The 12,184-nt window shown below is 38.6% G+C and overlaps 1 long non-coding RNA gene across 6 annotated transcripts in view; it reads left to right on the forward strand.

Annotated features, from left to right (window-relative positions):
• The window catches only part of LOC145683315 (uncharacterized), a 547,679-nt gene that overhangs the window by 214,735 nt on the left and 320,760 nt on the right, over positions 1 to 12,184 (forward strand). The window lies entirely within an intron of this gene.

A 12,184-nucleotide genomic window follows, 5' to 3' on the forward strand; every position in this document is an offset into this window, starting at 1 on the left:
TGTAACTCCAAGTAACCGATTTTGTTAAATTGATCTGTATTCTTATTTTATTTTTTTTTAATAAAAAATAAAGTGAAATGGTCTCTTTGATTCAGTCAAGCTATCCCACCTAGTTAGATTCAACTCACAGTCTTCAAGTGTTACCTGGGTTTCGATTCCTAGTACCAAGCTCTACCACTGTTAGTGCACTTTCTCATCATCTTCGAACCAGTAGGCTAAAGACGTTTTCAAAACCGAGGCTATTAGGGAGTTGGACTCCGAACCAACTTTGTCGTACTGGGTGGAGAGTGAAGAAGTGATCTCAATTACGATTTCACAAAGGAAAGTGTACACAATTGCTACGCCAATCTCTGAACAACAAAAACATCATCATAACATTTTATGGTGGAGGCGCCGGGTAACCAACTGTGTGTTCTTGAAACGCTAAACAAATCTCTGGTGCTCATTCACTTTATAGGGGAACCAACTATCTCAGTTGCCTTAAAACGCGAGTTTAGCAAATCGGGAGTGATTTTTTTTTTACCGAAGAGCTTTCAATAGATAAAAGTGAAAAGTGTACGCGAAGTTTTTCTTTTGACTAGTCAAGTGGTGTATCGATACCATGTAAAGTCAGTAAAGTTCAGTGGCGTACTTAGCCTAGGCGGTGTTCTGCCTATGACTCTGATATACAAATATAATTTTTTCTGCTCTAAATAGTGCGTTTCACAAGTAGTAAAGTGGCGACGAAAAATTTTTTATTCTCAACTTCTCTCGCTTTAAGTTGTTATAAGTCAGCGGAATAGCTGCTAGGTTCCGCAGAACAAGACTCAGTTCACCTCACGACGTTTTTCTTGTGTAGTAATGGAAATGAAAAACCGGGACGCGAGTGTTAATACAGAATCCAGCTCTTGTCTCATGTACTTGCAAAACCCTAAGTCTGCTTATGCTTCTGCTCGCTTTGGTAAGGTCACAGTCAGTTTTATCTCTGGTCAACAGAACCTCCCGTTTTACGGGATGAAAGTTCGACTAGTTTGTCCGGCGATAGGTGGCTAATACCTTTACCACTTATTTGGGGAGGATCACAGGCAGTTTATCTCTAGACAGTAGAACCGCCCGTATTACGGGATGAAAGTTCGACTAGTCTGTCCGGCGATAAGTGTCTGAAATCCTTTCCCATGCAAAGCCTGGGGGTCACAGGTATCTTATTCTCTAGGTCCAGCAGGGCCCCTCTGTACTAGGGGTGCAAGCCCGACGGCTGCCTGGGAATAACTGCCTAAAACTCACCTTTATGCAAATGCAATACCTAAAATCAAAAATGCAAGTACATGAACCAATGATTGGATGATCGAAGTCCCCCGTGTGAATTTAAAAACAAAATAGTTTAAAACAATGTTGTTTGGGTTTTGTTTAAAAAAAAAGGAAAACAAGTTAACGAATAGAAGTAAAACTTCTCATAAGTGAACAAATATTTATTATCTGTTATAAACAGCTGTCTAGTCACTTTCCGTTTCCCGTTCTAAAAAAGTGAAGCAAAATTTTATAAAGAAAGGGAAGTTGAGTATTCAAGTTCAAAGGAAGTTAAATGAAGATATTGAAATAATAATAATAAGTCTCATAATACGTAGCAATTTGACGTAGTATTTCCGAGGGAAGTAGCTATCAGTGATTAAATTCTTACCATATCAGAGGAAATAGGTTGATTACCCACTGCCCTGGTTTGAGAGGCCACTGACTTGCGAAAAACAGATTTATTGTCAAAATGAGTTTCGCGCAGAAAATAAAAGAAAAACTATTAGATTTAGGGCAATCTCATTGTCCTAAGACGCCCACGGGCAAGCACCGTTATATTCTAGATCGGTGGAATAATTACTATTGTATTGAGTGCAATAAAATAAAAGTACACGGGCATTCTCCTCCTGAATTTGGCCGTTGGAAAAAGAATCCATTACCGAGATACTTGGATACCTGGAGTCAGCCCAGATATCGTGAACCAACGACCGCTAGTCCTCATACTCCAGATGCCCCGGCGAGTGGCTGCGATCTAACGCCGCTGGCCGCGTCTAGCCCTATCCCGACTAGAAAAGATATAGAAATACAAAGTGCTGGTTCAAGTGAAAAACCAACGCCAGCTCCTAGGACGATATATGTAAATTCAGATACGGACGAGACCCCACCGGGGGTAGATCCGAAAACTCTAGTGAATGATGTAAATTTAAAAGATGAACTAGAGATAGCCGAACTAATAACTGCAGGTCAGGAATGGCCTCAGGCAACAATTGAGATAGAAACAACAGCAGGTGTAATACCTGATGTCCCCTCGAAAAAAAGTCCCCTAAATAATAATAAGTTAGTTGTTAAAGAACATAGAATAAGTGACTTAGTGTTAAGTTCAGAAAATAAAGATATTGGTGTATCTAAAGGACCGGATAGCCCAGTAGCGCTATATTTTCCTATAAAATACGAACCGTCAGAACCTAGAACGCCATTAGAAATTCAAAGACCCACCTTTCAATCCTTTTATGCTGGTAGTAGTGATGAAACGGTTTATGCCGAGATCGGTCCTAGAACCATGTATGCTAACTTAGATACTGAATCACGAACATCAATGAATAAAGAGCCAATTTACGAAAATATTGGTCTCGAACCCAAGGCTTTCACGAATAAAGAGCCAAGTTATGCAAATATAGGAACCGGACCAAGGGAAACGAAAATTGAGAACCCTGACGAGAATAATGAAAATGAATCGCGCTCTTTGTCACAATTTAACGATGAAGCGTTAATAGACCAGATTAAGCATTCATTACAAACAGAACTGTCCCCGGCAGTAGGAAACTTAATTCGACCCTTAACTAGACAACTACGAAACAAGAAAGTACAGGTCACAGTTGTTCGTCGCCAAGGTGACGAAGAAGAGAAATTAGGTATTTTATTCCAAGCGGACCCCTCAGCCCCCTTTGAAGATTTATTACCTGAGGAAAATGTTGTTGGAAATTTTGATATGGAAATACAGACCGACGTTTTTCAAAAGAAAGATGTTAGCGTTCAGACCGAATATAAGTTTCCTAAAATGATCCGAATTGATACAGACCGTGAACTTAAGGTTCTTCGGACAACAGCTACCCAAACCAATCCTGTCATGTTTGAAGATAACCTTACTCTCCAAGAGAAACTGCAATATTTGGACAGTATAGATAACGTACTCAGTGTAGTTAGTAAAGTTAGGTGGTCAAACGGAGATATTAGTAGTGCCGACTCAGATGGGGGTGAGTCGTTGAAAGACGATTGGTTAGGTTACGAACTACAGAAATTACAAAACGAAGAAATAGCGAAACTACAAGACGACAACCCGGAGTCTCCTCCTGCGTCATCCATGGAGGATGAGACAAAACCTTCGTGGAACTCCAAAGAAGAACTCCGATATGACCATTGGGATCCTCCCACGGTCTCTACTCCCCGAGCAACGAACCAAGACCCTCCCAAAGAGGACGCTGACCAGAGAAATGACCTCGTCGCCCCTGCTCCAGTTGAGAGGAGGTTAGGCGAAGAGACGAAAAGTGGTGATGCTTTTCCCTCAGTTTGCTCCGACCACCAGAAGCAAATTGAGAAAGAAGAAAAAGAAAATAGCGATTCCTGGTCTGAGAGTAGAATATACGAAAATATTGGTAAAATCTTTGATTACGCGGAATTTGGTGCCTCGGTAATGTGTTTAGATGAAGTAGCAAATAGAGACGATCTCTCAACCTCTCCAACCCAAAGTGAATCTAACAAACAAACCGATAGTGTTAAGAATATTGGTTTACAACCTTCAGCTAGTACTAGTTCTAAATTTAGTTCTTATAATGAAACTGGTGAATCACCTGCGACTAAAGAAATGAAAAAGTACCAAGAAGAGGAAAAGTTAAATCCCTTACAGATAGTGTTCATTTCGCCACCTAGTAGCGTAGTTACACCCATGGCCCCCATGGAGAAATTAGAGTTTAGCGAAGAGGAAAAGACAGAAAAATCAGTATTTAGCGAACATGATAGATCTTATACATCAGAATTTAGTTCAGAACAAACCTCCGAGTTAGAAAATAGAAGCGTAACTGATACCGACTATAGGTCCGTCTCTGAAAATTTCAATACCTCGGCTTCTTTAAACAGGTCATTAAATCTGAAAGATGAGCCCGTCTCACATTCATCCAGTGAAGATAAGCAAAAATCAAATTTTTCGTCCTTTTTAAAAGTAGATCCTGAGGATAAGCCTCGCATAAATTTAAAATCTGAGCAAGAAATTAAAACTAGTCCGGTTACCGAGCCATCTATGCCATATAGTTTTGAGAAACCTAAATTTACAGCTACTGTAGTAACAGGCAAAGTTAGCAACCCTCCTCCCGAGGGTGACAATCAAAATTCTCCTATTAGTGCTAAACCACAAGTCTTTAAGATCTATCCAAATGTTGAAATTCCCTCCTTCTCTGGTAATAGATATGAGTGTGTGGAACTTTTTCTGCAAGAATATGAATTAGTCGCTAGCATATACGAATGGTCAACCCTAGAGATAGCAAATTACCTTCCTTACTGTCTGAAAGGGGAAGCTTTCTCCTTCTATTTAGTAGACCTAGCAAACATTTTACCTTTAAACTATAGAGAGATGAAGGAAAAACTTAAAAAGGCTTTCCCTAGCATTGAGTATACTGCAAGGTTAGAATATGACGTAGATACCAGAAAACAACAACCCCATGAAAGCACTTTAGCATTCATTTATAAGTTAATAAAGGATTTGAAATTCTTGCGAGGTTGGGTCAATGAAAGTGAATTGATGAGTAAACTTAGAATGAGTCTGTTGCCAGACATCCTAAATAAGCTGATGCTTGAAGTGGATGATTGCGATAACATCGAACAGTGCCTACAATATCTTAGAAAATTTCACACAGCACAAAGAGTAATTAGCCAGAGAGTTAACCATGACGTAATATGGGAAAACGACCGCCTGGACTGGTCAAGCATTAAAGAACAACACCAACCAGGATTTGTACAGATTAGTTCTTGTTACACAGACGAAGTAGTAGCAGAACCGGGTTACAAAACGTATAGGAACACTCACCAAAATACCTATGGCCTTGGCCATGGGCAGGCGCAGCTTTGTACAGTCAAGATAAAAATAGGAGACCGCTGGGCGCAAGCTCTTATCGATTCTGGCTCGGAAATTTCGATAGCTTCGAAAACCCTCTTACCTCCAAAATTCCCACTAACGGAAAGACTGAAGGGTTATGTGAAGCTTCGCGGCGTAGGAGCTCAGCCCACAGATTACATTCCTGTGGTGAGAATAGCGTGTTGTTTCAAGGATCACTTGAAAACAACCAAACGAAGATTCCTAGACGTAGCTATAGTTGACCCACAGTTTTGCGCCTATGATGTCATTTTAGGGATAGATTTCCTGCACAAGTACGTCACCACCATTCATTCCAAATACATGGAATTAGCAGATAAAGACGGGAATCATGTTGAAGACCTATGGTTCACAGTCCCAAAAAGTGCGTATGGGTATCGTCATGGTGTGATTCATACCTTAGATTTAAAACATGTTAAACGATACCCACCATCAGTAGGAAAGAGATCGTTTAATGATTCCCAATCAAGACAGAACGGTAATGCTGGACAAACGGCTTACTCTGTCCCCCCGCATGGAAACAAACCAAGTTATAGGAAACGGAACCTCTCATATAAGAGGAAGGATCCGTCTCCAGAATTGGTCACCGGAAATCACATAAATCCCGTCGTTAGTGTACCTGATAAGAAACAAAAACTTCATACTGAAGAGATTACGTCCCGCGTATTCGTGTGTTCCAGGGAAACTACAAAATTTCCCACGGAGCCTACGAATAAAACGAATAAAATAGTCAATAGACGTAGGAATGCAAGACGTAAACGAACTAAGAAAAGCAAGGTATCTTCCAGTGCTCCTGAGCTGGAATTTACCCACTTGCCTGACGTAGAGAAAGAGGAAAGGAACCCATCCAACTTTGACCCTCAGCCAGGCCCTAATGGAACTTCTGCAGCTAGTCCTACAGAAAGTTCGGATACAGAGATGATTCCTAGAAAGAAAAAGAATGCGTTTTATGCGACAAGATATAACACAAAGAACCAACACTCTGTAAAGCCATCCCTGGCCTCCCAGGCGCCTCATGAGCCTGTAGAGGAAAAATCAGACAGTGGTCAGTTAGAGCCATTAGAAAAACAATTGATAATGCAAGGAAGTGAAAATGATCCAGCAACTCTCCCTGACCTAGAGAGTTCTGCCCAGGATCATAGTCCGAAAAAGGTCGTGCCAAACCCCTTGGGGTTAGGCGACGAACTTTTTGATATCTATCCGTACACTACCTACAAAGTACACCTTCCGACAAATGTCCGCGTGCCGTCCAAGGCTTCATATGACATAGAAATTACCGCACCGACCGGGAACGTGCATATTTGGGAATTCTTACCGTCCAAAGGAATTCGATATTGGCACTCCTGTTTGATCCCGAGAGGTCCAGTTTTTACTGACAATGGACATATTACTCTGACTATTTTTAATAGTTCAGATCGAACCAGATCTTTGTCTAAAAATCTTTATTTAGGGAAACTGGTTCCCCAGGTCGAGTCCGTAAATGACGAAACGGACAATGGCGAACAGGCCGTTAATCAGATTATACAGGAACATCATAAACAACTCAGGTTAATCCGTAAGTTTGCCCAGCAAACTATGACGCATGCACAGCAGCAGACTTCCCACCGAGATAACTCACGCGAGCTAGACGTTTCTAGCGATAGTGAGGACGAGGAATGTTAAGCGTATCATATAGGTTGCCCATGAGACCTAGTCACCTCAATTTAGACAAATTTAAAAAAAAAAGAGAGAAAACAAGAAAACTTGGCGTATATTCATTAGTGAGTGTGTCGATTCTCGCCTACATCACATAGACCACTCAAAAGTGGAGTACCTGTAGTGATGCAAGACCTCTGGTATACCGGAACACGTGCATACAGGGCTATAGCTAGAGCCTGAAAAGAATACATTGTGAAATTAAAAACAAACAAAAAGTTATAATATACTCTTTATCCACTTAAAAACAATAAGTTACTTCCTGGAATCCATTCTCCTCTCCATTCGATGCGGCATTAAACACCCATGGCCTACTATGGAAATAGGCAGTCATCCTAGTGGGCGGCGCTAATACGTGGTCTGAGGAGCAAATAAGTCATTTTTAAAATTAGGGCCCTACCACATCTACCAAACCTTCCATAACTACAATACCAAGGAAAAGTTTGACGCGTCACAGAAAAGTTATGTCGGATTAATACCAAAATAAATGTTTTGCCAACATATTGGGATGAATAATTTTTTTTTGTTCTTTGTGTGAATGTGCCCGGGCACGAATGTGTTACCCTTCTTCTTCTCCTATAGGACTCCCAATATGCTGCCAAACACAGAGAACCTAAAAGGAAAATAAATGTTGACATAACCGAAAAGTAAAATATTATTAGTAGCTACTAACATTAATACGTACAGGTATAACGCCTTGAATATGTAACTCCGACTTTTAGCATACGTCGTTGCAGATGCAAACTCTTCAGTCACAGTATAGGATTCCATCCGTAGCCGCCGCCTGACTATTTCATTTCTCTCTTGCGAGAAACTCGCCGCTCTCCCTCTTTGTGTCTAGGACTGCATTAACCTGGAAAGTAAAGCAGAGTCAATATTGCCCGATCTGGGTTGTTCCGCGACAAACTTATGCCTACTTAGGATACACGCATGCTTATAGGACGTTTTTCCTGTGACCCAGGATATCTGCCTGTTTAAAAAAAAAAAAAAAAAAGGAAAGGGAAAGCTGGAATTCCCCCCACCAGATATTTACATAGGTTACTCCACACAATGCCTACCCCATTTGTTTCTTCTTGAGCAATTATTATTTTTATTTTATTTTTTTTTCCCGCGTAGTTCGGGCGGGAAGTATATTGGCAAGACAATTTAAAAAAAAAATAAAATAAAATAAAAATATACTAAAATACAATAAAGTAGAAAACGAAATATGGAGAAATACGCCTTAGCCGCTGACATGTTGTTTTCTGCTGTTATTACCGCTGCTATTCATAGATAAGGGTGAAATTTTTCTGCGACCCCTTCTGGGTGAACACAAGTGACCCTTTTGCTGTTGTGAAAATGACCAATCTCTTAGCAAGGATGGCCAATCTATTGGCAAACTACGGCAATGTACGAGCATACTGCGCATATTGTACATAATGTAACATTATGTCTTCCATTTTCTTAAAAGAATGTAAATAGCTACTTGTGTACTATACTTGCTACATTTAGTCAGTAAGATTACATTACCTTTAAGTTATGCTCAGTTAATGTTGAATTATGATCAAGTATTAACAGTGATGCTCATTTTAGAATAATGTTTTCAGTTATGTTTATCAAAATACTAGATAGTATCATATTGTATCATTATTTCATTGGGGCAAGATAAACTTAAGTTAGTGTTAAGGCTACCATATGTATTTTGTAAGAATATTGGGGGTAGATCGAGTCCCCTCCATTTTTTTTTCTGTCCTCCCACCATTGGGTAATGGGCTAGAAACCGCTCATTGTAACTAACTTGATTATTTTACTATCACCATGTTATGTAAAGTCACGGCTACAAAACGGACATCATTGTGGGCTATAGTAACATTCAAGATGTTGTCCTACCACTACACCACTATACTCGTGTTTTCAATCATCCTTGTGTAACTGCCTTCATACAAGTTAAAATCTTCGCTTGGTTCGATTAAAAGGTACATAACGCTGAGAATACAACGCAGAGTGATATTAAATCACGCTATCACTTGTGCATTAAAATAATAATAATAATAATAATAATAATAATAATAATAATAATAATAATAATAATAATAATAATAATAATAATAATAATAATAAAACATTGGAAGCGAATCAGTACGTGTACATCATTTCATAATTAGGTTCGATGCTATTCAGAATAAAACTTATGATTATACCCGTCACAAGATTTAAAACTATAAGTCGGGAGACTTTCAAAATTTGGTGGCCCCCTTCATAAGCGGCCCTGTCTAATAGGTGGAAAAAGCACTGCTCCACAACAGCGTATGGCGCACAAGAACTCTAGGATATAATATATGAACGTGACAGTAGTTAAAATTTTAAGTGAAATAAATTGTGAAAATAAACAAACATAAGGGTAATCTTTAAAAATTAACAGTTAATCGAATAGCATTTTGTTTTGATGCACATATTTATAATGTTCACAGAATACTTCCTCAACACTTGTCTTTCATTCTGCCTTAAAACTAAAAGCAAATCACCTCTTATCGGGTGACGGAAGTGAGTCCAGCTGTTAACAAGGACTCAGGATGTTGTTGCGTGTAGATTCTATACACACCAACATTTATAACGGGAAAATAGATAAGTAAGAAACTAGGGAAATGACGTCACAACGAAATGAATACTAATAATAAGGTTGCCTCATAAATCATTACGATTGGGATAAACCATAGTCTCAGATAAACAATTGATTCTTAGCGATCCCTGGTTCGACCCCCTAATGGATCAGTTCTTTTATCCTATATCTAAATTATCGCTCCTCACGAGCGCAAGTTTGTATTTGAATTGGTTGTGTAAAAGTAGGTTAGAATCTAATACTTTCAATGGACACTTAGTGGATCACATATCATCACTACCTACACTAGAGGTCCTGAGTTCGAGCCCCGAAATATTTAATTCAAACTTAATATCGTTGTAAACATGGTCTCAATTACCGGAAATTATTGGCAGTTACGCAATTGTATCTCACGTTGAAAGGAAACAGATAAGTCGGAGATCGAGTCCCGACTCACGCACTTTTTGGTATGAGTGACACACACTAAGCAACGATTTTGTTTATCCTTAGGGAATCACTTACAAAAATCACAGGTAATGCAAGCCGCACTTCGTATAATCACTGTTACCTTGTAACTTAGGTCACTCTCGTTCATTATGATCTCTTGTTTTTCTCAATTAATTCAGTAGTAATAAAATCAGTATGGGATACTCCCAGGATATGAACTGCGAATTCATTGCACTCAAGTTAGCACTCACTATGTTAACACTCACTAGTAGAAACAATTCAAGGAGTTAGTACTTACCCTGTACCAAGAAACCTCCCCTATTGTCTCTGGAGACGTGAGTCTTCCTTCTTCTTCTTTTACGTTCTCCGAGCAACAGATAATACGTATACTCCAACAAGCTGAAAAATATGAACCACAAAGTTAAGATCTTATTTAAACTCGTTGGTTATCATACTTAATAATTAACACAGTGCAATACTCAGCATCATACTTAATATTTAGAAATTAAATAAAGGTAACTTTTCTCTAAATCCAGTCATGCCTTAACTACCAAGTTCGTCAAAATTCGACTAATACGAACCCGGGACACTACACTTAACTGCAGGTCCCCGCGTCCAATCTATAATGCTATGTGTGGGTGTGAGAATTTTTTGTTTCAGGTTTTTCCTTACAGAAGCCGAAGTAGCAGAACCGGCCCAGGTAAAAAGCAGTGACAGGACCTACGCTTTGGAAATAACTGAGTATCCATTTTCTTTTTTTTATATTTTTGTTAAAAGATAGTTATTTTTAACCACTTGAATATCGATTTCCTTCAAAACAGAAAAAAGGGAATTTGACATTTTTCTGGTTATTCTTATTAAGCTACCTACAAAGGGTTGCAAATATAATGAACAAATCACATTGTGCGCAAGATAAGACTGCCTCCTCTGAGGGTATTAGCTATATTAATTAACTTTATAGGGCTCAAAACCCTACAATATTATTTCAAGAAATCTATAACAATTAAGATAACATGCACGTCAACTGAGAAATTCTCAAGTGCTGGATTGCCCTATTGTGAGATACGTCTTATCTTGAACACTGTGCGTACACACAAGGGTAGTAATGTGTAAAAATAGAAATGACTAACATTTGGGAAGTAATACACGATTCAAATTCATATCAGTCTGATTGATATAATTGAAAATTTTCAATAAAGTGTAAACAATGTAATAAAGTGTAAAACTAGCCATGAATTTCAAGTATGAAACACTTATAAAAATTTATACTCGTTTGCTTGAGTTTGTGTTAAAATTTTAGTTAAAATTGATTGATATAAAGTTTGAAGATACTTTGGAACTAATTATTGTAACTGGCATATTTGTAAAAGTATAATTAGCTTTAATTAAAATCTTGTTGAATCTCAACTCTGTTTAATAGTTCTGTGGTTTACGAAGTAACCTAGATTCAAAACTCACAATCTTTGTTATAGTTAATTAAAAAAAAAATAAAGAAAAGGTAGATAATACTAACATTTCAAGGTTTAAAAGATTGTATACAATAGACCTCTTGGACTCATGCATGAAAATCTGAACGACTGACCACTTCCTCTCCTCTAAATTAGAGAAAACAATGCAAATATACTTATCTGACAAGGCTGAGATGTCGCTGGTCGGAAGCCGGCCTCTGTAACAGCATACTAGATGAATTCACTCAGTGGCGATGTACAAGCCCCCTTGTTCCCTCTCTCCAAACATTCGTCAGCTGAGCTGATAATTGGCAAGCCACTTATCATTATACCAGCTCATTTCCGCCACGCTGGCTAAATTCAAACTTCCTTTTAATACTCTAGTTCTCAACCTGACTACAGCTGAAACAAAAGATACGGCAAATGTATGTCAATATGGCCATTACGTCCTGACGTGTCATAACACACTAGGTATTGACCCATCTTGTAAAGTACCTTGGATTTACTCACCATATGATTCATCACCCATTAATCATAACAGTAAGTGGAAAGAATATTTAACAATGCAGTTTCCTCCATCATTATCATTCCACTCACAACGAAACAAGCCGAGTTAGGTACATCAATCAATTTGAGAAGAACTTGTCTTACCGTGACATTGTTCGATCTTCATCCACAGTCACAGCTTGAACACAAGAGGCATCCTAACAATAATGTGTGGTCAGCGCACATACACTCAATTCTAGGCTTCTGGTTTATTTGTTCAATGATACAAAATTGATTCTTGTAATATTACTACAATCACATAAAATAGTTAAACAGGTTTCTATACCTAGATGCTGACGATGTGTGGTCAGCACCTTCAGGACATCTGGAGGAAAAACA

The sequence above is a fragment of the Thermobia domestica genome, chromosome 4 (assembly GCF_964235325.1).
Source record: "Thermobia domestica chromosome 4, izTheDome1.hap1.1, whole genome shotgun sequence".
NCBI lineage: Eukaryota > Metazoa > Arthropoda > Insecta > Zygentoma > Lepismatidae > Thermobia > Thermobia domestica.